General features: G+C 46.9%; 1 protein-coding gene across 1 annotated transcript in view; it reads left to right on the top strand.

The window, feature by feature from the left end:
* The window catches only part of AGPAT5 (1-acylglycerol-3-phosphate O-acyltransferase 5), a 490,329-nt gene that overhangs the window by 417,233 nt on the left and 46,958 nt on the right, over positions 1 to 26,138 (top strand). The gene's annotated exons all lie outside the window — the stretch shown is intronic.

Genomic DNA, 26,138 nt, shown 5'->3' with positions numbered 1-26,138 from the left:
CCCAGACAGGCCCGTCATGAATAATGCTTGGTCCTGGTTGGGGGCGTATATACAACTCAGGGTCAACTGGAGCCCCTGTAGTTTCCCTTCTAGAATGACAAATCTTCCCTCCCTGTCTATGTTGGAGGAATCTAGCACAAATGGAACTCCCGCTCTAATCCAAATTAGGGTTCCTCTTGCGTAAGATGAATATTCTGTGGCAAATACCTGACCCCTCCATCTCCTCCGTAATTTCTCCCCCTCTCCGGGCGCGAGGTGAGTCTCCTGTAGCATAGCTATATGCACCCCTCTTCTTTTTAAAAAGGAAAGAATTCTATGTCGCTTACTCGGAGTGCCCATCCCCCTAACGTTCCAGGTCATAGTGTTGTAGCCCCCCATCGTATTCTTAGAACCCGGTGTACATGGAGTCTACGCGCCCCCGGCCCCGGCCAAGCCCCCCAGAAGCTTGCACCTACATTATGATCAGCCCACATCGCACATATAGCCGGTATAACTAATAACAAAAAAACCCAACTCCCCTTCCCCAGGGCGCCTCCAAAACTGTAGGCTGCCCAGTAAGTCCTACAACACTGCAGATCACACAAACACATCAAGTCAATACTCGCCGGTCAGGGTTGACAGGCGAGAAACAGGTCCGGGGGGGCGGCCAGGTCCGGAGGGGCCACCGTACTTCTTATCTTGACTCGCCTTTCAGCGCCGGTGCAGGTTCTGTTTAGATCAGTTCATCAGCCGTTTGTGGGGTTACCTCCGGCGCACTAGTCGATCCCCCAGAGCCCTCGGGCGAGGACACCACTATGTCTTCTGATTCCTCTTCAGAGACCGCCGGCGGAGACGATTCCACTCCCATCTTGGCTGCCGCTTTTAGGGCTTCTCTCTTTCCAGTCTCCCTTTGTGCCTGCGTGGGTGCTAGCCGTCGGCCGCCCCCTGGCCTTCTCCCTCTCAGGGCCCGCCGGGACCCCCCCCCACCGCGGCCCCCCGGCGCAGGCCGCGCCGGGCCCGACCCCGAGCTCTCAAGCCACTCCCATGCCTCCTCCGGAGTCTGGAGGAAAGTGGTTTTCCCCTCCACAATCACTCGTAGTCTTGCTGGATAGAGCAATGAGTACTGTATCCCTTCTTCTCGTAAAGTTCTTTTAACGGCCAGGAAGGAGGCACGCTTGTTTTGGACCTCCAAGGTGAAGTCAGGGAACAGTGTTGCTTCGCCATTGGCCACTTTAAACGGACCCAATTCCCTGGCTTTCTGCAGGAGGATGTCTCTGTCACTATAGTGCAGGAGTTTAGCAATTACAGCCCGGGGCGGTCTGCCAGGGGCAAGCGGTCTAGCCGGCACCCGGTGTGCACGTTCCAATGAATAAAAGGGGGTCAGGCATCCTGGTGCCACAACCGTACTTAGCCATTTCTCCAGAAACTCCACCATGTTAGTCCCCTCGACCCCCTCAGGGAGACCCACCACGCGAATATTGTTTCTCCTGTTTCTGCCCTCTGCGTCCTCAGCTCGCCGTTCGAGCTTCGCCACTCTGTCTGCCAGAGAGGTCACCTCCGCTGATACTTCTGCTTGTTTTGGAACAACTTCCTCTAGTGTTGCTTCTGCCTCCTTTACTCTGTCGGCCAATTTGTGGTGGTCGGCTCTCAATAGCCCAACCTCTATCGCCACCTGATTAATGTCACGCTGTAGAGTGGATTTGGTGTCCTCAATGGCACCCAGTATCTTGTCCAGGGTGTCCTGAACCTTGGTTTGTGACTGGCTCTGTGTGGTCAGCTCGTTGTCCGCCATTGGTATCAGTGTCATGGGTTCCATGGCTTTGTTCTTGTGTCTGCCCTTGGAGGGCATTGGATATGCAGAGGAGGGCGTCTCAGCGAGGCCGGCGAGCTGCACAGGTAATTATGCTGCCTGCTGTTGGCCTGCTCGTTCACCCAATCTGTTGCCGTCAAGATCTCAGGTTCTGGTCGCTCTAGGAGGAGTCTCAGCCACCAAGCCAGTCATCTCCAGCTCGTTGGGCCACAGTAAGCAGGATCCTCGATGTCGCCGTGTAGCTCGCCTCCGCCGAGCGTCCCCACCAGCGGCGTAGTCGGTAACAAGGTGGTTTGGATCGGGTCGGGGGCGGCGCCTCCCCCAGGACCGCGCCGCCCTGCGCGGGAGGGGCAGCCGCGGCAGGCCCCCAAGGCCGCGCCGTCTCCAGTAGCCAGGAGGGACCCCAACAATGGTGCGCAGTCTAAAATTTTTCGGATGATAACAGCAATCAGCACGGGGCGGACCCTCGCCGCCACACCCCGCGACGGGCGATCAGCGTCCAACTTGAACCGTCCAAGGCACAGGGGGCCCCCCCGCCACCATACAGGGGCCACCCGGGCAACGGCAGTCGCACGGCCCTCAGGGGGCACAGGAGAAACGGGCTCCCTATCAGTCCTCCTCGGGGCGCCTCTTGTCCCCTTGTCTCCTCACCGTCCGTGCCCCCGCAGCCGGGAAGCACCAGGCCACGTCTCCCGGGTGGGAGGCCAATTTCACTCCGTCCGGCGCCCCCACTCGGCACTCCGATCTGCCCCTCACACCTCGGGGCGGGCCCGCGCACAGCCTCCGCGCCCGGCGCGGCACGCCGCACGTCCCAGGACCGCGGCCGCGGCCCGCCAGCAGGCCCCCGGGCACGATCCCCGCCGGGCCACACGAATCCGCAGGGGGCCACCCCCGGGGCAACGGCCCCTCGCCAGTGGCCCCACCCGCAATCGCCGCTCACCTCCTCCTTCGCTCCGAGCCAGCGGCACCTCAATTCAGCGCGGGGCGGCCCCGCCCGTCAGCTAGGCCGCAGCCACTCCGCAGCCCCGATCAGCCCCGGGAACCCAGGCGCTCACCCCGGGGGCCAAGCCGCGCCGCCACCGTCTCCCCACGTCTTCAGCAGTCGTTCCGCTCCACTTTGAGCGCGACACTGCCCGCCCCAGCGCGTCTAGGCATACGTTTGAAGTCGGCCCCTCCGGAGCCGAGCGGTTAAGCGTGCGCCATGCTCAGCTCCGTGGCCACGCCCCCTTCCCTCTGTTATGGGGACTAAATAGATTTTCAAAATGTAGGCCATCGTTCTCTTCCTTTAGGTTACACTGAGGATCTCTGGTGGACCCTATGATGTCAAAGGAAGGTCAAAAGAGTGCAGAATGGCACAACCGTTTGCACAGTGTGGAGTTTTTTAACTGTCCATTACCATTTCATATTGCAATAAGATTTTGTTAGTTCCTTACAACACAAGCCTCCCTGGGGTGGTATTTGAGAAAAGGACGAATCTAGGGCAGGACAGTCTTAGCTCCAGAAATGATTCTTCCTTGAAGGACTGGTAAAAACGCACCATTTGTTTGATATGGACTAGTTATTTTAAGACGTGGACAGCACCAGCTTTAGATTTATCTTCCCGAAGTCAGTAGAGTGAGAAGCTTTGTAAAAAAGGAAAGTTGATTTCCCTACATGGATCCGGCTCAAAATCACCTCTAAACCTGCAGCCAGAAAAGTAGCACAGACCAAGCAAATGTTCTGCCTCACTATACCATGCAGAGAATTGCAGAGCATATCTTATTGTAAACTCCCAGCTGCACGTGTTCGAAGCAAGAGGCAAAATAACTTTTAGCATTTGATTGTTGACTGTTACAGTTTGACTCTTGCTCTAGGCAAGACTGCTGGTTTAGGGATGACAGCACTTTTGATTGTAGGCGACTAAGCCAATCCTACAACAAGTTTGTAGGGTAAGCTTTTAGGAGAGGCTTGCCTTCAGCCGAAGCTTTCATGACAGCCAAAATTTAGTTATTCAGTCTAGTCTGAGAACGAGTCACTGCAGCCACTGAAGCCATAGCTACTGCTGACTTGGCTGCTTCGTCAGCCAAGGTGTTGCCAATAACATGTACTGCTACACGTTGGTGGCTCAATCCATGGACTTCATGAGCACTCTGTAGCTTATCCTTTAGATCAGCCACCCTCCCACAAAGAGTTCTGTGTTTTATTGTGTTCCCTTTGGAGTCTCTGAACCCATTCCATAAGACTGGACACAATAGTATGAATCACAGACAATCAAAGTGAGTTGTCCTGGATCCGTATGTTCTAGTGCTAGGATAAGGGCTTTAAGTTTGCGCTGGGCAGTACCCCCAGGCTCTGCATGTAGGTATTGAGGGTGGAATACACCATCCCTCATCACTCTGCTTTCGGCTGCGCAAGCTGCTGAGTATTGATGTTTGGTACCTACAGATGGTTGTGCTGAGTCATTGTAAATTACAGTATGGTATCTGTCAAGTGGCAAGATGTCTAGAGGTGTGGGGTACTCCTGTTCGTATTGGAAGAATTCTTGTGTCTGAAGTTTTGGATCAAAGGTGTAATCAACATCGGTGGCAATCATGGAGGTTGCCTTTCGAATCCAGCGTGGATGTAATGCTTTAGCATTAAGAACACTTGCTTTGGTGATTGCCTCTAAGGCCTGCACGGTGGTAGCTACAATAATGTGTTTCCCCTGGACAAGTGGTCTCTCCTTGATGTGAGCCATCTGTACAGCAGTTAGAATTCTTTCTGTGGGTGCAAAGTGTAGTTCTGCATTGGAGTATAAGCGAGATTTATATGCTATGTGTACTGTCGCCTTCATTAAAGATGACATAGGTGAACCCTAAGGCACCAGCAATTATTCTGATGACCACATTTGTTTTGTTATCATGAGTGTGTGTAAGTGTTTTGCTTCAAGCATGTCCTGTTGCAATCCTCTAAGGATGCATGTGTGTTCTACTGTCCAGTGTCTGCCAGAGAAATCAGGGCATGTTAAGTCTTAGAGTGGCTTGAAATGTTGTGCATAGTCAGGAATGCAAGTTCTGCCAAAGTTAAAGAAACCAAGTAAAGACTGTAGTTTCATAATAGTATTAGGTGGCTGAAGTTGAGCACACTTCTCTATACAGTGCGTGGCCAGGCTCTTCCCTTGTTTGATAGCTCATATCCCAGGAACAAGACACTGAGAAAGGCTATTTTAGTTTTCCTAAAATTACATTTGTAACTAAGGGCTGCGAATCCTAGAACAATCCGATCGACCCCGGCAAGATGAATGTTGAGATAGTCATCTGTGAAATAGAGGTCATCTACATAGGACAACGCCTCCGGATCAATATCATACAATATTGGTCTTACACCGGCTGATAACAGCCCTCGGCTGTTGCTGTAGCCCTGGTGCAAACGACAGAAGTGTTTTTGTGAGCCAAATGAGAAAGCATTCAGGTCCCAACATTTGTGTGCTAAATTTTGGCAAAAAAACCCATTAGAAATATCCAAGTTTGTTTTCTATTTTTATCCACTATGTTGTTAGTGCTGTGCTATGTGAATTTTGTATTCCATATGTACGTGTATGACTATTTAAGTGTCTGTAATCTAAGACTGTTCTGTATAAAGTGTCAGGTTTTGCGACAGGGAATAACGGTTTATTCATGGCAGAGACACAGGGCTCAATTACTCCCTGGTACTCAAGCTGAGGGGGGATCTCCCTCACTGGAGCTTTGGCTTCGTGTTTAACAGGGTATTTTGTCCGAGGCTCGGTGTAGACCTAATAGGTATTAAGTGACACGGAGAATCCTTGTCTCAACCTACATGATAGTGGTATAGTGCAGGGGCCTGCGCTAAAGCCCAGTTGACAGTGTAGGCTTGTTTTACCGCCTCTGGAACAAGATCAGAGAAAGAAGGCAAAATAACATCTTCCCATGTGGGAGCTTACGTATGTGCTCAGGTGGCCAGTCCCTTTCAACCAGTAGGATATCACAACTAAGTTCATCCCAGAATATCACACTAATGGTGCGCTTTATATCTCCCTCAATTTCGGATATTTAAATCATAAACCCTGTTGGGTGGGAGAACGCGTCGGTCCGCAGTCTCAACTGCAATAAAGTCACTAATTGCTGTCGCATCTTGATGATCTTTCAGACTCTGGCGACATATTGTGACCTCTGCTGCGCTGTCTAGCAGTGTCATTGCCCACTTCTTGTTCTTCAGCAATGTTCTCAAGTGTACTGCCATTTTTAATTGACAGTGCTGCCACCTTTTTCTTTTTAAACTGTGGCTTTTGTTGTGGGTACTGATCTTTTTTTCTCTGAAGACTGTGGTGAGTCTTCTGTTTCACATAGTCAGGACGTCGCTCTGACCGGCCCACTATCTCGCTGCGTCTATCCAGTGGGTCCTGAAAGGAATGAGAGGGACGTGAATCAGAATATCTGTCTGGGGCTTTTATATTCACTCTATTTCTGAGATTATATCTCCTGTCGGAATTCTCCAGGTGCGGAGACTCTGCTATCTGACTTAGTCTATCTTTAATTTGCTTTTGTCTATCCCAGCGCCTTTTAGGACCCTCCTGCACTTGTTTAGTACATTTCTTAGGGATGGTACTCTGAATTTCAGACTTTTTTGGCTTGACTCCCAAACTATACTGGTATAGGTGACAGAAATTATTTTTTGTAGCAGTTTCTCCTGATGTGGAATCTCCCGGAGAGGCTGGCTTATAGCCAATGCTACCACTATCCCTTTAATGTGCACTGAGTATGATTGAGGAGACTAAATCAAAGTTACGCATTAGTTTCATCCCCAAATCTAGGGCTGGTGCAGGCCCGTGCTCATTCTGAATCTGTTTTAACACTTCTGGTAAATTGGCAAGTGTTGGGGTACCATGTGTGGTAATATAAAACGCAACGAAGACTGTGCCCCACGTGGCACAGTCATCCACCGAGGGAACCATCCCAAAGGGCAAGCGCTTTGTAAGAATTCTATGTTTTTCCTGTGGTCCTTATTCGGAAACACAGATTCCAGCAGATGTGATTTCTGGGCTATCTAGAACGGGGATTTCTCTCGTTCAGTGGGTACCCATGATAGAATGTACTGTTTGTGGATTAATCCCAGTAGTAGCCAACTGGTATCCAGCAGGTGCTGGACGCGCTGGTGTTGTGTTTAGAGTTCGCATTACGAACTGAACACGTCATCTATATAGTGTAACTAGCTCAATGTATAGATTGCACAAATCAATCAGTCAGGAATTTGTAAAGCGCACTACTCACCCGTGAGGGGGTGGGGTGTACTGCTACTGATCGAACAGCCAGGTCTTGAGACGTTTCCTGAATGTAAGGTGGTCTTTGGTCTGGCGCAGGTGGTTGGGAGGAGTGTTCCACGTTTTGGCGGCGAGGTGCAAGAATAATCTACTGCTGGTTGTAGTTCTGCAGACGCGTGGGAGGGTTGCGAGGTTGGGGGAGCGGAGATGCCATGTCAAGGTGTAGAACGAGAGTCGTCTGTTGAGGTGTTCTGGTCCGGTGTTGTGCAGTGCTTTGCGAGCGTGGATGAGGAGTTTAAAGGTGATTCTCTTGTTGACTGGGAGCCAGTACAGGTTTTTCCGGTGGTCTGTGATGTGGTAGTGGCAGGGGATGTCCAGGATGAGGTGTGCAGAGGCGTTCTGGATGTGTTGCAGCCTCTTCTGGAGTTTGGCTGCTGTTCCTGCATAGAGGGCATTGCTGTAGTCCAGCTTGCTGCTTACGAGGGCTTGGGTGACTGTTATTCTGGTTTTGGTGGGTATCCATGTGTAGATCTTTCGGAACATGCAGAGGGTGTTGAAGCAGGAGGAGGAGGAAATGCCGTTGATTTGCTGGGCCATGGATAGTGAGGGGTCCAAGATGAATCCTAGGTTGCGTACGAGGTCGATGGGAGTCAGAGTGATTCTGAAAGAATGGAAGGCCACCAGGAGTCAACCCATGCGTAAGGGGTGGAGCCGAAGATGAGGACTTCCATCTTGTCGGAATTTAGTTTGAGGCAGCTGCTCTTCATCCATTCGGCGATGGCCTTCATTTCTCCGTGGAGGTAGGTCTTGGCTGAGTCCGTGGTGAGGGAGAGGATCAGCTGGGTGTCGTCGGCATATGAGATAATGTTGAGGTTGTGGGATCGGGCGATGTTAGCGAGCGGGGCCATGTAGACGTTGAAGAGGGTCTGGCTGAGGGACGAACCCTGGGGTACACCGCAGATGATTTTGGTGGCCTCCGCAGGGAATGGGGGGAGGCAGACTCTCTTGGTTCTGCTGGGGAGAAGGGAGGTGACCAAGTCCAGGGCTCTGTCGTGGATTCCAGCATTGCTGAGAAGTGAGCGTAGGGTGTGGTGGCAGGCGGTGTCGAACGCAGCCGAGAGGTCCAGGAGGATGAGGGCTGCAATTTTGCCACTGTCCAGTATGGTTCTAATGTCGTCGTTGGCGGCGATGAGGCCGGTTTCGTGCTGTGGTTGCTGTGGAATCCGGATTGGGAAGGGTCCACGGTGCGGTTCTCCTCGAGGAAGCTGGTTAGTTGTCTGTTGACAGCCTTCTCGATTACTTTTGCCGGGAAGGGAAACGGGGAGATAGGCCGGAAGTTCTTGAGGTCCTTTGGGTCAGCTGCCTGCATGTTTTGCACACCGGGATGAGGTGTATGTGTGGCGAACATAGGCCACGGTTGTCATTCATTACCTAAGGGACCTAATCTCACGGGTTGTATTAGTACTTAGGGAACCTGTTGTGTGTGAGACAGTGATAGTCAGGATATCCATAAATTATTGCCTAAACACCATCGACGGTGACGCCAGGTTGTAGTTTGACTCTTGGTCTGGGCAAGACTGCTGGTTTAGGGATGGCAGTACTTTTGTATCTAGGCGACTAAGCCAGTCCTACAGCAAGTCTCAGCTGACTTCCCAACCCTCCCGACTCACAAGCAGTACCTCACCAAAAACCCAAACAGTAAAAGGTGATTTGTGGCAGCCTTAATGGATGGACTCAAGAGTGTGACATCTCGGGGAGGTTGTGGTTAAATGAAGATTACCCTTTTCTCACATGAGCAACATGTCTGTCATACACAGGCAATGAAAGAGATGCAGTAAATGATTCAATAGGTGTATTAACAAGACTGCAATCTACTGTAAATTGCATGGGCTGCAAAGATTAGGATAATGAACAATGCAAGAAACAGAATGGTAAAAACGAGAGTTGTAAATAAAAAGACCCCCACCATCTTGCAATAACATGTAATATGAAATGGATGTGAAATGGGACCTAATACCCTAGCATGATGAACCTAATCACTAACCTAACAATAGCTAGGTATGGTAAACCTAGTCTGCCAGTACCATGTCCATGAGAAGAGCCCCCCAACCCTCGTTACCTTGGAATGAGGTCTCTAGATCGGACTCCATGGTGACAAGAAGACTGGGTCAGCATCAAGGTGACATGTAGCGTAGATGACGTTTGCATCTGGTAGGAATCCCTCTGATTATCTTGTCTGTGTGAGATGTATTTATACAGATCCTTCAGTACCCCTGACACAGGTATGTTCCTAAACAATGAATAAGAAGGCATGCTTTGGGCTGCAATTATATAAGCAATTCCCTGAAAAGGTCCATTATGTTACTGTTGCACGAAAGTGGGAAAGTACATGATGTGAATACCTATGTATCTCATTTATCTTTGACGCTGATAGTGACGCCTTTACAGAGTGGCACTGATATTGTGAAACTAAAACAACTTGCTAACTATAAACATGACCGCCATCTTGGAAGAAATATTTTAGTAAATGTGCTAAAACAGAGCAAGCTAAGTAGGTTAAAAGTCACAAGGTGATTGGGGCACAGGCCTGCAAGCCAGAATGCTAAGCTAAACTGATTCCCATTAAAACTAAATGGGCTCCACTACAGACTCAGTGAAGGCTTCCTTGCAACACGTTTAGCAAGATTCAGAAAACATGTTTCACGAGCGAAGCATAACTTGGAAGATTAAAAAATAGTGTTCACCAGCATTAGTCACAGCTTCTTTTAAAGAATCAATATCTGCATATTAATATACAAGTTTGTTGCTGCAGCAGTTTTGCACTACTGAGTTCCAAGTTATTACTGGGAGTCAGTGTTCCAAAGTACTTGCAGGTAGTGGTAATAATAGGGAAGGTAGAATGTGCTGACAAAGTAGGAGCTTTTTTAGTATTCACAAACCTTTACACATCCAACATTAGTTGCAGCAGAGACTGGTGTAATTGTGTAAATTGAGTGTGAAGATATCAAACGTCCCCACATTTCATGGAGATACAGAGAAGTAATAGGGCCTTATCCCCTGTAAAAGTGGTATTGGAGCGCTGGTCACATTGTTAGCAGTTACCTAATCAGTCATTTCTTGTGGCTCTCCTTTTAAAATGCTTGAAATTGGTAAATGCTTTACATAAAACGGAAATCCACAAAGCAAAAGTGGCTTCCCTGGCACAGTGGGAGAGCCGATACTACAATATTCACTGCACTCTGGAAACTCGCCACATAATGCTTTGCAGGGCATTACTTTCACAAACATTTTTTGCTCATAACTCAGCCTTTGGTGGTCCTAGGACAATGGGACCACCACCAAAACGTTCAGCATGATGCACTCTTTCGGTCTACATCTCCAAGTGCCCACACTAGGTTAGGGGGGGACCCAAAATAATAACTCCTCCCACCAATCAGTGTCTTTTTAAGTTCTCTCATGGCTGGAACTTTTGTTTTACAGCTGAGAGTAGTTTTTTATTTTTTTATTTTTATTTTTTATTTTTTTTATAGGGCTTCGTTTGTAATATCTTTGATATAAGCTTGTTACCTCTCTGTATGTGTAATGCACTACACTCTTTAGGGAGAAATTTAATGCCATTTTCTTTTTGTGTGGTTATGTCCTCTAGGAGTTAACTGTATAGTTACATGGCCATGTTTATTACACATGCTATTTTCATTGTGGTGTCTTCTAAGGGCTGTTCTAAGCATTACAGTCATATCAACATACTGAAATACTTCTGGCACACGGAAACTTGCCCCATAATGCTTTGCAGGGCATTACTTTGAAAAATTTTTTTTACTCATAACTGTGGTGATCCTAGGACAATGGGACCATCACCAAAACATTCAGCATGGACATCTCTTGGTCCCCACACTAGGTTAGTGGGGACCCCAAAATAACCCCTCCTACCATTCAGTGTCTTTTTAAATGTTTTCATGGCTGGAACGTATGTTTTTACAGCTGGGAGTAGTTTGATTTTTAAGGGCCTTGTTTGTTATATCATTGTTAAAGACCTATTACTTCTAAGCATATGTTCCCTCTAGGGGCCAAATATATGGTTACACTGTACTATTTAATGCCATTTTACTTTTCTGTGGTTATGTCCTCTAGGGATTAACTGTATAGTTACATGACCATGTTTCTTACAAATACTATTTTCATTGTGGTGTCCTCTAGGGGCACCAAAACATTCAGCACAATGTTCTATTTCTGTCTGCATCATCTCTCGGTCCTCACACTATGTTAGCGGGGACTCACAAATAATTTTCTCCTGCTTTTTCATAGTGTTATGCCCTTTAATTTTCTCCTGTTTTTTTTTTTCTTCATAGTGTTAACAAAATGGTTACATGACCATGTCCTTTACATATATTTTTGTTAAGGTGTTTTGAGCATTATTGTATATGTTTTTAATAATCTCTCTTCATTAAAACGATGGCCATGATTCAGACCATCTTAACATCCTTTCTATACTATGACTTTTTGAACACTCTTGATATGTTTGGGTGACCCTTCTAGTTTATTTCTCCTTTGTGGCTGTCTTGTGTTTTGGAGAATTGTGTTAGCCAGCCAGCAACTCTGATGGTGGGCTGGTGAAAGTGGTATTCTATTGGAATTAGCATGGCTGATTTAAATTAGGATGCTAAATAGCAACATTTTCATTGTTTGCTGCAGATAGAGGAAAAGGTAAATGGAACTCCTTTAGTGTTAGCCAGGGCCATTGGAATTTTATGGCAGGAAATAACAAAATATGAGGCAGGGTTGGCCAATCTGTGTGACAAGAAATGCCAGTAATGTATTTACAATGCCATTAGCTTTAACTCTAGAAAATGCTAGACCTATTGCATTGCAAATGGTGGTTGTTATATACCGAGTAGAGAGCAATTCATATGGTATATAATAATTGGTATCGAGGAAACCTATGCATGTCTGAAATGGGCACCAAATATGGAGTTTAAGAGCATTGGGTATTTGTACATCTCTGAATTTGCATGAATCCATATCACCATGTGATTCAGAGGGCATTTTTCAAAATGTCGTCTTTCTGATGGATACAACTACCTGTGGATTCCTCACCTTATGAATTCTCCCATTGCGCCAGCATTCAACGGAAACTTTCTTCCCAGCCCTTCATGTCGACGAGGACTTCACAATTGCACGGCTCCGCACTCGACTACATCTGACGTCATTGTGGCAATAAGTCCTCGCCGGCGTGCTGACGTCAGTTCCTTTTTTTCCTTGCCTTCGATGCTAACGTTTTTTTCCTAGCTCTCGAGAAGCTACTGTTTTGAAGGTGTCTTATTGTACCTGTTACAATGTCTCCTTTTAAAATGTCACTGTTTAAACCTTGTTGTGAGTACGGGGGTCGTATGTCTCTCACGGTGACTGTTTATGGTGTCTCAGTTCGGACCACGACGTAGAAGAGTGCGTGTCCTGCCTAAGGATAAATCCAGAGGCGCTGAAAGAGAAGCTAAGCTCTTTCTGGCTAAGGCGAAGAAAGGACACAGAAGTCACTGAAGGTCCAAGACTAGGAACTCGTCATCCCATAAGTCGTCGAGGGCACACAAGAAGCGGCGCCGGCATGACTCTTGAAGTCGTTCTTCTAGAGATCGGTGTTTGTCTCCATCTAGACGGCGTTGCATGGCATGGGAGTTTAGTTCTTCTGTAACTCCCCAGCCTCAGAGCCCTAGCGCCTCTACAGCGCCATTGCTCATCGAGGTGGTTGAGTCCCCAGCGAGTCCTCCAACTCACTTTTTGTCTGGGGCTTCAGGAGTCGGTGGCACAGGTTCCAGATCCAACTGCATGAAGATTACAGGTTTTCTGCCTTCCCGACTCTGGGAGCGGATCCGGCGGCGTTTCTGAATGCCATGTTCAGTATTTTTAATAAGGCTAAGGCCCCTGCTGGTGCAGCGGCTGGTCCCACGGGTCCTTTGGCATTCTCCTTGAGCTCTCCGGCTCCATACAAGTCGGCTCTGTTTATCCCTTTTTATCAGGTTGAGGGTGCGGGTTCGGCAACGATGACATTGTCTTATGGGCTGACGCTACCGATGACAGCGCCTCATATGCCGACTGCGCCGATGGAGTCAACTCCCTTCTCCCTTACTGCGCCTATCTGTTTTGAAGCCGGCATCATAGACGTTGGTTAACTCTGTCAACGCCGAGGTTGGAGGCCAGGTTGAGGTCAAGGAGGAGAGCGCTGACGCTCTTGGAAGAGCAAGAGTACCAGAGACCGTTATTGGAAGAAGGTGAGGTTGCTGAGCCCTTGGGAGAATTTCAGGGCCTGGACTCAGCTAGTGGGCAGGACACTTCCCCTGAGTGGGATCTTTCATCTCCGGGGGAATTTACGGAAGAGGCAGCTTCCTTCCATTCGGTTATTAAGAAGGCTGCTGATTTTTTGGAGCTTCTATTGCCTGCTGCTGAAGTTAAAACAAACATTTTGACTGAAGTCTTACATCCTTCCTCTACTTCAGCAGAGCCCTTGCTCCCTTTCAATGATGCTCTTATGGAGCCTATTTGAGAGGTCTAGAGAAAGCCTGGTACATTGCCAGCTGTGTCCAGAACTGTAGCAAGGAGGTACAGGGTTGCTCCTGGGAATCCAGGATTTTTGTCACAGCATCCGACTCCTGAGAGCTTGGTGGTCAAGGCTTCTTGTTCGGCTCGTTCTGCACCAGGCTCCTTTCCTATTACTACATTGGACAGCGAGTCCAAGAGGATGGCTCAAGCAGCTAAAAATACTTTCTCATCTTGCAGTATGGCCCTAAAATCGGTCAATGCTACCTGTGTGTTGGGTATATATGTGCACGCCCTGATGGACACAGCTAGGATATGTTCGATGAGCTCCTGTTGGACACCCAAGCTGCGGCCAAACAGATCATCCAGTCTTCGCTGGATACTACAGACTCAGTGGCCAGGGCAATGGGTACTTCAGTTTCCACCAGGAGACATGTGTGGCTAAGGTCTTCTGGGTTTTCAGCAGATGTCCAGACAACTTTATTGGACCTCCCTTTCTACGGTGAAAAGTTGTTTGGGGCCAAAGCGGACTCTGCCTTAGAGCGCTTCAAAGATAGTAGTGCCACGGCAAAGTCTTTGAAACTGCAAGCTTCCACATCTACTCCTTTCAGATCCTTTCGAAGGTTTAGGGGGTTTGGCTGTTGAGCCGCTTATTGTGGAATACCGAGTCAAGAGCCTGCCAGCCTTCCATATAGGTCCTTTAGAGGGTGGGGGAGGGTTAGGACCCAAGGAGCCACCCAACAGCACCCTGCCTCATCCTCTTCCTCTGGGGGAGCACAACAAGGAAAACAGCCCTAGTTTTCCATCGATTTTAAGTCATGCTTCTTCCTTAGGGGAAAGGTTATTTCATTTTCTCCACGAGTGGGAGTTAGTCACATCGGACTCTTGGGTGCTGAATATTGTGGGGAAAGGTTATGCCCTTCCATTTCGGGAGTTTCCCCCTCCCATCCCTACCCGTCCTTCATTTTGTTCAGAAGATCATCTCCTGTTGCTGAAGCAGGAGGTTCAAGTCCTTTCATCAAAAGGTGCAGTGGAGTTGGTTCCAGAGCAGTGAAGGGGTCAGGGTTGCTATTTGAGCTATTACCTGATTCCCAAGAAGGATGGTCGATTGAGGCCCATCATGGACCTGAGGATTTTGAATTGGTTCCTCAAACAGGAGAAATTCAAGATGCTGACTCTAGCGCAGGTGCTTCTGGCATTGAACAAAGGATTGGATGGTGTCTGTCGACTTGCAGGATGCGTACTTTCATATCCCCATTAAGTCACCCAGGAAGTATCTCTGATTTGTGATGGGGTCGCAACACTACCAGTTTGCGATCCTTCCTTTTGGTCTTACTTCCGCACCTCAAGTCTTCATGAAGGTGATGGCGGTGGTTGCCGCAAATTTCAGAAGGTAGGGAATATTGGTATTCCCTTACCTGGACGGTTGGCTGATCAAAGCCAAGTCTCCAAAGCTTGTGCTGCATCACCTCAAAATGACAACGCAGTTGTTGTTTAGTCTGGGCTTTATGGTAAACGTGCCCAAGTCTCACCTGCCTCCTGTTCATAGGGGCAGTACTGGATATAACACTGAATCGGGCCTATCCTCCGCCTCAGCAGATTCAGGACATTCAGGCGTTGATTCCAATGTTTTGAAATGGAGCGGTTGTTCCAGCCCTCAAGGTCCTATGTCTGCTCGGTCTGTTCGCTTCTTGCATTCTGTTGGTCGCTCATGCACGTTGGCACATGAGAGCTCTCCAGTGGTGCCTCCGCAAGCAGTGGTTTCAACACAAAGGGGATCTCTAAGAGTTGATAACGATCTCCACAGATGCTGCAGCAGATCTATGTTGGTGGGCTGTGGACGGCAACCTTTCCCAAGGAAGGCTGTTTTCTCTACCACCACCAATGGCCATGAACATAACGGATGCTTCCACTCTAGGATGGGGAGCTCATCTGGGGGGCCTGGAGATCAAAGGTCTTTGGTCTCCAGTGGAACAGATGTTTCACTTCAATCTGTTAGATTTGCGGGCAATACGTCTGGCTCTCAAGGTCTTCCTCCCGTCCCTTTGTAGTCAGTCTGTTCAGGTCTTCATGGACAACACTACTGCAATGTGGTACACCAACAAGCTGGGAGGAGTACGGTTGTACCTTCTCTGCAGAGAGGGTCTCCGGCTCTGGTCCTGGGCTCTGGTCCTGGGCTCAGGACCATCAGATTTGCTTAGTAGCAAACCATCTGGCCCAGGTTCTCAACGTTCGTGTGGACAGTCTGCTGGCGTTTCTCGGACGATCACGGGTGGCGTCTCCATCCAGACCTGGTTCTTCACATCTTCCGGATGTGGGGGTTTTCACAGATAGACCTGTTTACCACTAAGGAGAACACGCACTGCCTGTCGTTTAGCAGCCCCAGTATCCGGCGCAAGGAGCGTTGGGGGATGCGTTTCAGATGTCTTGCCTGTCTGGTCATACCAAGACTTCTTTATTATAAATGTATATATGTTTTTAGTTATTTTTTTATATAAATAAATGTCATATTTATATTATAGTTGTTTTGCAATATGTATATATATGTGTGCTTTCGTGAGATCGGTTTTCACCTGTTCGCCTCAAAGGCCTGTAAAAAAAAGGGTGAAACTGACGTCAGCACGCCGGCGAGGACTTCCTATTGCCACAATCATGTCAGACAGAGTCGCGTGCGGAGCCATGCAATTGTGATGTCCTTGTCGACGTGAAGAGCTGGGAAGAAAGTTTCTGTCGAATGCTGGCGCATTGGGAGAATTCATAAGGTGAGGAATACACAGGTAGCTACTATATCCACCAGAAAAAATGCTACCGAAGTTAAGTAACTTGTTCTTCGTACACATTGGCTCATGTTTTGAAAGCACAAATGTAGAGAAATTCAGTTGGTAAATAACATGTTCTACTGTTGACAGGAATGGATCAAACCAAGGTCAATGAGAGTCCCCTTGTGTGAGCTCCAATTGACCCTTGGTTGTTGTGGGCACTAGACCCAGCTACACAAGTGGGGCAGCGTTTTTACTGGGACAAGTGGGGTTTCACTGGGAGGAGGGAACTTTGTGGATTCCTAAATGGAAGGAAAGTACCTGATTTTAGGCTGATGTCCAGTTGTGAAAAGTATCCGTGGTTGCTACATTTGCATGGGTGGCGTCACAGCACAACCCAGCCCCAAATACCGCAGCTTTTTCTTTCACTTGTATCTCAGCATAGGTCATGAGGACCTTTTGTATGGCGGTTTCTTGAAACTTCACACACAAGTCAGGTACCGTTGTTATTGGGAGGCACAGGGGATCCCTGAAGAGATCTGAATAGAGTTACTAAATTTTCTAAGTGAAAACACCACTAATATCACCCTGGGGAGGGTATTTTACCACCAACACTGGAGCAATCAGGGTGATCCATGGCTTCTCCTAGTTAAAGAGCAAAGTCTTCAACTTTGTGCAGAATGTAGAGGTTTTAGAGGCAACACAGCTGTGTAGGGGCAGGTTATTCTAGTCTTATGTAGCACGATAGGAGGAGTCCCTACTGCCTGTTCTGGTGGTGTGTATGCATGGAACGTGTGTGAGAAAGAGGTTGGCTGAACAAAGGTATCTGGAAGGTTTCTAAAATCTGAGGCTGTTTTGAGGTGTACTGGATCAGTGTCATGTAAGGTTTGAATGTGTGTCGAGAGTTTAAAGGGAGATATGGGTGTGGAGCCAGTGAAGCTCTTTGAGGTGCAGATTGTGTGCATGGTGAGAAGTTGAGGAGGATCCCCGCTGTTGAGTTGTCTATGGTTGGAATCATCTGCTTAGTTGAGTGAGGGAGTAATTGAGTATCAGGGTGAGTGCAGCGCTGATGGAGTTGGGTCCTTTGGTAAAGATGAAGTGAAGGCATGCGTATCTCGACTACCTCAACTATCTATGCAATATCCCCTTGAAAGCACACCTAGCCTAAGATTTTCCTGCCTCTTCATGTCTCTGTTCCATCCAAAGTCCTGATTAATCCTGTATACCAGCCATGTGATTCTTTACTAGTGCCTTCTTTTGCTAGCTACCTGAAGCTCTTTCATGCGTCTTTAGCACACTCACCGTGCTAAATCCAACCCTTTCCAGTTTGTGAATGAAAGTTGGGGAGGTTGTCTGAGAAAGCCTTCCGAGGGCTAACTTCCTACAACTGAGTCACCATATTTACCTTTGAAAGTTAGGCAAACAAGGCTAAGTTCCCTCGTGAGCACTTCAAAAACTACTAAAGTTTTTTGGGGGGGGTTTTGCACACCGGGTACTCTGTCACAGTGGGGCCTATGTTCCGTCCACTATTATGTGCAATGTGGTGACCATAATGCACTTGTCAAATGCCGACCAGAACACCTACCATGTTCTGATGGCGGATAAAGGTGTTGAACAGGCCATAGGCAGGTCTATGATTTCCTCAAGTACAGGAAACAACTTGTAAGGCTGCTTGCCACAAACAGATGTATACTGGGTAAGTGACATTTTCCATATATTGCCAGTAGGTAGTTTTAGTATGGAACTATTTTCTACAGGAAATGTGTTTTTTGTTTTGCTAATAACTTTGGCGCTGTTTGACGAATCTTCACTAAATTTTCCTAACTAGTTTGCCTCCCTCTTTAGCTGCTGTCTGGAAAGCTTTACGGTTATTTCTCTAGCGACTCGAGGAAAAAAAAAAAAAAGAGGTGGGGGTGGCAAAATGAGTTTTCTCCAGCAATTTCCCATCAGGAACTACAGCCTGAACCACTGAATGGAATTACACTAAATTTGGCAGAAATCTAGACCTTGGTCCAAAAAGCTCTCTTTTTGTAATATGGCGTAAATCTGTTCAGTAGTTTTTGAGTTATTAAAGAAAAAATATGTATGTCTATCTAGAAACACAGATCCACCACAGTGAATCCACAGATCTGTGCACCAACAGCAATGCCGTGATTGGCTGGCCCCAACCTGAGAGGAACGTTCTAGCTGCCATTTTGTGGGAAGGATAAAGATTAAATAAGATATAAAGTTTCAGGATAGAGGCAACCTGAAACCACAGGACTGATGGAGAGGTTGTGAGGGATCTCCCCAGTCGGCAAGAAATTGCCCAAAGACAATGTTTTTGGGTCTTGCGGGGATCTGCGGATCCTCTGCAGTGCTAAGTACAGCCCCCGTTGTGAGTGAGCATCACAGCCACTCTCACACCCACTCATACACTCACACCCCACTTACTCATGCACTCACACACCTGACCATGCACTCACACCCACTCACACACCCACTCATAAACCCTCATGTACACGCCCACACACCCAGTCACACACCCATAGACCCACTCGCGGACCCACAGTGTGGGGTTGGCTGCATGCAGACTAACACCCCGCCACACATGTGCGAAGGCTGTGCGTGGCATGGGGTTGGCTGCGAAGCGGTGGTTGGATTAACATATGGTAAATAAATATTACTTTACGTTAAACTAGATATTCACTGAAAAAAACAAAGGTTACAGAAAGATTATAGTTAGGTTCACATTTTATGCACACAAAACAAAAAAACATAGACATTCAGCACATACAGCCATACTTATCTCAAGAAACTTTAACTCATGCCATCACGTAACTATAACGCACACCTTCGCCCTGCACTGCTATTTACCCCACATATTACATCAGGTATGACATCTTCTCTGACATAATTGATAATATCACTGCAAAATTTGCAATAAAATTACTGATGAGAAAACTGTGCATGGGGAGTTGTGAGTTATTGTTACCTCAGGGCACAACTTCGTTTCTTGGGATAAGTATAAATGTAAACTGCTGAATTTCTGTGGTTTTGTGTGTAATCGGAACCTAACTAGAACATCCCTGTAAACTTCTATTCCCTAACTATAACGTTGCTGTAGCCTTTTTTCAGTTAATTTGTAAGGTTTTTAAATTCTAATTCCTAACTATAATGTCCCTGTAACCTTTGTTTTTTCAGTGAAAATACATATATATATATATATGTTTGGTAATTTTTCACTCAATATTGTGACATAAAACTGGGTTGACACTATTCATAATCCTGCAGTGTGTGGTCATTACTGTGATTCCATTTAATGTGGTCGCTAGCGCAACAGTGTTCAAAGCCATTAATAGTTCGAGACTAACTTCACTGATCAGAAGTAGCCCTCATTATTGAGAAGGTTGAAGACTTCCTGATCTACATAACTGAGGATGTGTGGTAATGAGTCTTGGCAGGAGGCTCTGTTGGGGGACCTTCGCATGATCAATTATGACGACAGATCTTATAATGGGATCCATGACTTGAGCCAGATACTTAGAAGATGCTCCACTCACGGCACCTCTGCTCCCTTCAGGATGTCCCCAATCATCAAATTGTTTCATTAGGCTATCCCTTCTGCATTTTCAGTTCTTTCCCCTAGTTGCTTGTGAAGAGACATGATTCAAGACAGCATCATTTTTTACTGATTTATATTTGGTCCTCATTCTTAAAACTTTACGCTGTCATGACTCATTCAGTATAGTAGTATAAAATCCTGTCTAAACAGGCAGACATTGATTAGGATATCATCAGTTTTCCCCTTTGGATACGTTCTAGAGTGTTTAATGGCCTATGAGATATTGTAGGAGACTGGCCTGACTCATAGCGGGTACCTTGTGCAAGGTCCAGTTATCCCTTATTAGTAGATTAGCGGTGTTCTAGCAGCTTTGGCTGATAGAGGTAGCTATAGCAGAGCAGCTTAGGCTGAACTAGGAGACATGCAAAGTTCCTACTATACCACTTATATCATATAGCACTATATTATGAGAAACACAATACTCGGAGTTACTAAAAAAAATAAAGGTATCGCAGAGGATATACTCCCTTAGGAGGTAAGTAATATACACAAAATATATGCACACAAACCAAAATCAGGTAAGTAACAGTTAGAAAAGTAGTGCAAACAATGTAGAATCCCAATAGAATGCAATAGGGAGAAATAGGCCTAGGGGCAACACAAACCATATACTCCAAAAGTGGAATGCGAACCACAAATGGACCCCAGACCTATCGGAGGTTGTAGAGGGTCGCTGGGACTGTGAGAAAACAGTAAGGGTGTCCAAAATACCCCACCCCAAGACCCTGAAAAGTAGGAGTAAAGTTACCCTACTACCCCAGAAAGGTAGTAAAGTCGAGATAGGGTATTCTGCAAGGACAACAACTGAATGCAAAACACTGATTCCTGGACCTGTAAAGGAAGGGGACCAAGCCCAAGAGTCACGCAAGTGTCTGGGGGGGTGGGGAGGAGCCCACTAAACCCCAGATGAAGGTGCAAAAGGACTGCCTCTGGGTGGAGGAAGCCAAAGATTCTGCAACAACGGAAGGTGCCAGGAACTTCTCCTTTGGTCAGAGGATGTCCCACGTCGTGCTGGAGGATGCAGAGTTGTTTCCACGCAGAAAGGCCGCAAACAAGCCTTGCTAGCTGTAAGAGTCTCGGTTGAGGATTTTGGGTGCTGCTAGGGCCCAGGAAGGACCAGGAGGCCGCCCCTTGGAGGAGGGGACAGAAGGAGTGCTCAGCAACTTAGCGAGCCCACGTAGGAGGAGGCAGCACCCGCAGAAGCACCTGAACAGGCACTTAGAAGATCTGAGGACAACGGTCGACTCAGCACAACAAAAGAGGGTCCCATGATGTCGGAGTCCAACTCAGCAAGTTGGGCAATGCAGGACGGAGTGCTGGGGACCTGGGCTAGGCTGTGCACGAAGGAAGTCTTGCAAAAGTGCTCAGAAGCCCTAGCAGCTGCAGTTCACGCAGTACACAGGATTACTGTCTGGCGTGGGGAGGCAAGGACTTACCTCCACCAGATTTGGATAGAAGGGCCACTGGACTGTCGAAGACACTTGGACCCAACTCCTGTGTTCCAAGGACCACGCTCTTCCGGATAAGAGTAGACCCAGAGGACCGGTGATGCAGATGTTTGGTGCTTGCGTTGGCAGGGGGAAGATTCCGTCGACCCACTGGAGATATCTTCTTGGCTTCCAGTGCAGGGTGAAGGCAGACAGCCCTCAGAGCATGCACCACCAGGAAACAGTTGAGAAAGCCAGCAGGACGAGGTGCTACAATGTTGCTGGTAGTCTTCTTGCTACTTTGTTGCGGTTATGCAGGCATCCTGGAGCAGTCAGCGGTCGATCCTTGGCAGAATTCGAAGAGGGAGGTGCAGAGGAACTCTGGTGAGCTCTTGCATTCGTTATCTGGTAAGATGTCCACAGGAGAGACCCTAAATAGCCGACAGAGGAGGATTGGCTACTGAGAAAGGTAAGAGCCTATCAGGAGGGGTCTCTGACGTCACCTGCTGGCATTGGCCACTCAGAGCTGTCCATTGTGCCCTCACACCTCTGCATCCAAGATGGCAGAGGTCTGGGACACACTGGAGGAGCTCTGGGCACCTCCCCTGGGAGGTGCTGATCAGGGGAGTGGTCACTCCCCTTTCCTTTGCCCAGTTTTGCGCCAAAACAGGGCTGGGGGATCCCTGAATCGGTGTAGACTGGCTTATGCAGAGAGGGCACCATCTATGCCCTTCAAAGCATTTCCATAGGCCAGGTGAGGCTACTCCTCCCAGGCCTTCACACCTATTTCCAAAGGGAGAGGGTGTAACACCCTCTGTCAGAGGAGGAAATCCTTTGTTCTGCCTTCTTGGGACCAGGCTGCCCAGGCCCCAGGGGGGCGGAAACCTGTCTGAGGAGTTGGCAGCAGTAGCTGCAGTGGAGACCCCGGAAAGTTAGTTTGGCAGTACCTTGGCTCTGTGCTGGAGACCCGGGGATGCATGGAATTGTCCCCCCAATACCAGAATGGCATTGGGGTGACAGTTCCATGATCCTAGACATGTTACATGGCCATGTTTGGAGTTACCATTGTGGCACTACATATAGGTATTGACCTATATGTAGTGCACGCGTGTAATGGTGTCCCTGCACTCACAAAATCTGGGGAATTTGCCCTGAACCATGTGGGGGCACCTTGTCTAGTGCCAGGGTGCCCACACACTAAGAAACTTTGCACCTAACCTTCACTAAGTGAGGGTTAGACATATAGGTGACTTATAAGTTATTTAAGTGCAGTGAAAAATTACGTGGACGTTATTTTACTCAGGCTGCAGTGGCAGGCCTGTGTAAGAATTGTCTGAGCTCCCTATGGGTGGCAAAGGAAATGCTGCAGCCCATAGAGATCTCCTGGAACCCCAAATACCCTGGGTACCTAGGTACCATATACAAGGGAATTATAAGGGTTTTCCAGTGTGCCAATCAGAATTGGTAAAATTAGTCACTAGCCTGCAGTGACAATTTTAAAAGCATAGAGAGCATAAACACTGAGGTTCTTGTTAGTAGAGCCTCAGTGATACATTTAGGCACCACACAGGGAACACATACAGGCCACAAACGTATCAGCACTGGGGTCCTTGCTAGCAGGATCCCAGTGACACATATCAAACACACTGACAACATAGGGTTTTCACTATGAGCACTGGGCCCTGGCTAGCAGGATCCCAGTGAGACAGTAAAAACACCCTGACATATACTCACAAACAGACCAAAAGTGGAGGTAACAAGCCTAGAAAGAGGCTACCTTCCTACAGATATCGTCAGCAAAGGATGCCCTGTTCTCTTCATTAGTTACCATACCGGAGTAGTTTTGTGTTAATCTTGTAATGTGAGTCTGATCTGTGGCACAATCCTATGTTGAAGCTAGTCCTGACACTCTTACAGGATGGCTCTTTGAGTAAGCCTTCACATCGCTCCCTGAAACCTCACCTGTAACGACCCTCTGTCCAAAGTTTCATTGCTGTATTTCAACTCAAGGAAGTGGTGAAGGAGGGGGTAAGAGAGAAGAGGTGCCCACAGTAAATGGGTTAACTCTCCACATTCATTCTGCCTGTGAGATAATTTCCACCTTGGTCCTCCCAATATAGGCACAGTGTTTCTCCTCAACCCCAGCAACCACTGCCCAGTGGAGGCGGTTGCATAGGAGCCTTAAGTTGCCAAAGGCTCCAGGTGTGTAATTCTCCTGGCAGTTCTCTACTCACCAGCCATAGCTCCTGGCACATCCTGCTTGGCTTCCTATGCCTTGTTTGTGAACATGAGCTGATTGGCGGTTTCTCCGAGGGGCTTATAGGTTCCTGCACCCAATCAGCAGCCTCTTTCTTTACCGGAGTACTTGTCCTTCTGTTCACCATCTTGGATGTGGTCGGCTTCTTGAATATTGGTATCTGTGTGTTCTGAGTCCTCGGGTACCGAAATTCACTCCATCCTAGTTTATTTCTTAGTTTGGAAGTTTTGTGTTTCTTTTTAGTATATTACTACACCATAGCTTCGGTGTAAGAATTGGGAAGAGGGTCAGACGTGAGACACCGTACCACTGCATCCACCATCCTTGCCAGCTAGCCTTCCCCCCTGGACATATATCATGTACCACATTGTACCATGAGAATTGGTGTTTTAATCTTACTTTTATGGATGATACTTAATATACCAACGCAAGTACAGGAGATTTACTCTCCATTTAGCAATAGCCGTCTGTTCAAAATACATGAATAGATGCAGATAAATAATATGAGCTATCTGGTTTAATCTAAGTTAAATGTGAATTTATTTAGAAGCATACATTTCATCTAAAACTGTACCATATTTTTCTAATCATTGTGGCTTATCTTATCAACCGCTTTGTCAATATGAATTGTTACTTTTGCATTATCTAGTGTCAAGTTCAATACTATTTATGCTTCCAGTCAAAAGTAATAAATGATGCTGTGTAAAGGGAATTGAGAAGGATTAAGTAGGTTAATCAGCTGTTGGCTTTCAGAGTTAACACTTAAGAACAGATAGAACTTATGCACATAAATTTTCTTAAAACAATATATAGCTGTTTTAACTTAATTAAATTATTTTCTGAGATTCCCAAAGGTTCATGGGATTGCCACAGATCTCAAAAAGAATGTACTGATAAAATCCAGCTGTGCTAGACAACTTCATAATTTGTTTCTCCTCATTCTTCCAGCAATGGCGTTCCTCTTAGAGAAGGCATTAGTTGTGTTAAAATCTCTTATGTGATGATAATACATACTCAACACTTTTAAAAAATATTTGAGTTTTATTCGCTCACAGGAAACTGAAAAAATGCAATTTGCATTATTTTTCAAGACGATAATATATGTTAGTATTTTGATGGAGGATTGTACAGCTGGCAGTGACTTATGACAGAATTGAAAAAACCCTTACTCACATCAACCAGATTAACCCATCTCAAAACCCAAATATTCCCACCAACAGCCCCAAATCCTTTTATCTTTATCGGACTATCCTTTGTTATATTCTTTTTTCTCATGTAAATGCACCTGTCAGTACTGCGGGTCCATTCCATATTTGGTTAACCTTTGTTTGCTAATAGGGTGTTTTGTCTGTTTTAGCCAGGGAACATCCTATGCCTAAAATGAGAATGAGATGTGCCCTGCCAATCTTCCATAACTTCCAGTAGGCCTGGTTTTGTGAAGAGCTCCACAGGGCAGCCCAGCACTTGTGCCAAGGTCAATGCTATTAACTGGCAATAAGCCCTAACCTCTGGACATCTCCGTGCCACGTAAAAGAAATGGTAAAAGAACTTTCATTTGTCTGCCACGCATCTCATATAGGTTGATGTTTGGGTCTAATTTTCATCAGTCAGGTTGGCGTGTAGTAAGTAGTACCTATTCAGGTACTTAAAATGAGATCCCTATGAGGCCCCATTGTCAGACCATAGTAGTGCCACCACTTGCGAAAGCTAAATCACCTGTCGCAATGGTGTTTCGTGCAGTAGCTTACCCCACCAGCCAATCCATCCATGTGCCTCCATCGACCAGTTCAGTGCCGTTCTGGTAGGAAGCAGAAGAACATCAGGAGTTTGTGAACTGTTTAAGAAGTCTCTCAATACAGAGCCCTCAAATAGATACATTTTTTTTAATCATCTCTGTAGCTAATACTTTGATTACCAGCTGTGCAGCCAGAAGTAAAAGTGCAATGTTGGCCATATCTAGACCTCCATCGTATTCTGATTGCATGTACTTCTCATAAAAGGTTTTTGTATGTTTTTTCCTCACCACATGAAGAAACATACAGCAGCTTTGACCATGGCGAAAAAGCAATATACAATCTCATATGGTTAATTCTAGAGGACATAGAGATGTTTTGGAAATGCATTTCAATACTTTCTTTCACAAATCAGACATTGTAAGAACCACATTCACACAAGAGGCATTGGTGCCATCTAGGAGTATTTTGATTAAAGTTCCTCGTAATATGTTTAGTTGCTGTTCCAAAGTGATAAACACAAGTGCTTTTTATACAGTATTAGTAGTTGTGTATTGTACCCTTCCCCCCCCCCCACTCTTTTGATCTAATCCATTGACACAATTTCTCTGTCAGCACCTTCCTCTGATCCAACTAGACTCTGTTGATGCACTTACCATCTCTTTCCTCAATCTCCCTGTCCCCATGACTAGTACCTGTACTTTGTTGACACGGATTCCCCAAAATGTTGTATGTATGTCTTTGTATCATGCTGTAGTTAAAGAAATGTAATTGCCTTAGATATGTTTGTCTGAGCCACTCTTGT

This window comes from Pleurodeles waltl, chromosome 5 (genome assembly GCF_031143425.1).
Source record: "Pleurodeles waltl isolate 20211129_DDA chromosome 5, aPleWal1.hap1.20221129, whole genome shotgun sequence".
NCBI classification, from domain to species: Eukaryota; Metazoa; Chordata; class Amphibia; order Caudata; family Salamandridae; genus Pleurodeles; species Pleurodeles waltl.
Note: the sequence above shows the minus strand (reverse complement) of the source record. Positions and strands in the feature narration are given on the sequence as shown.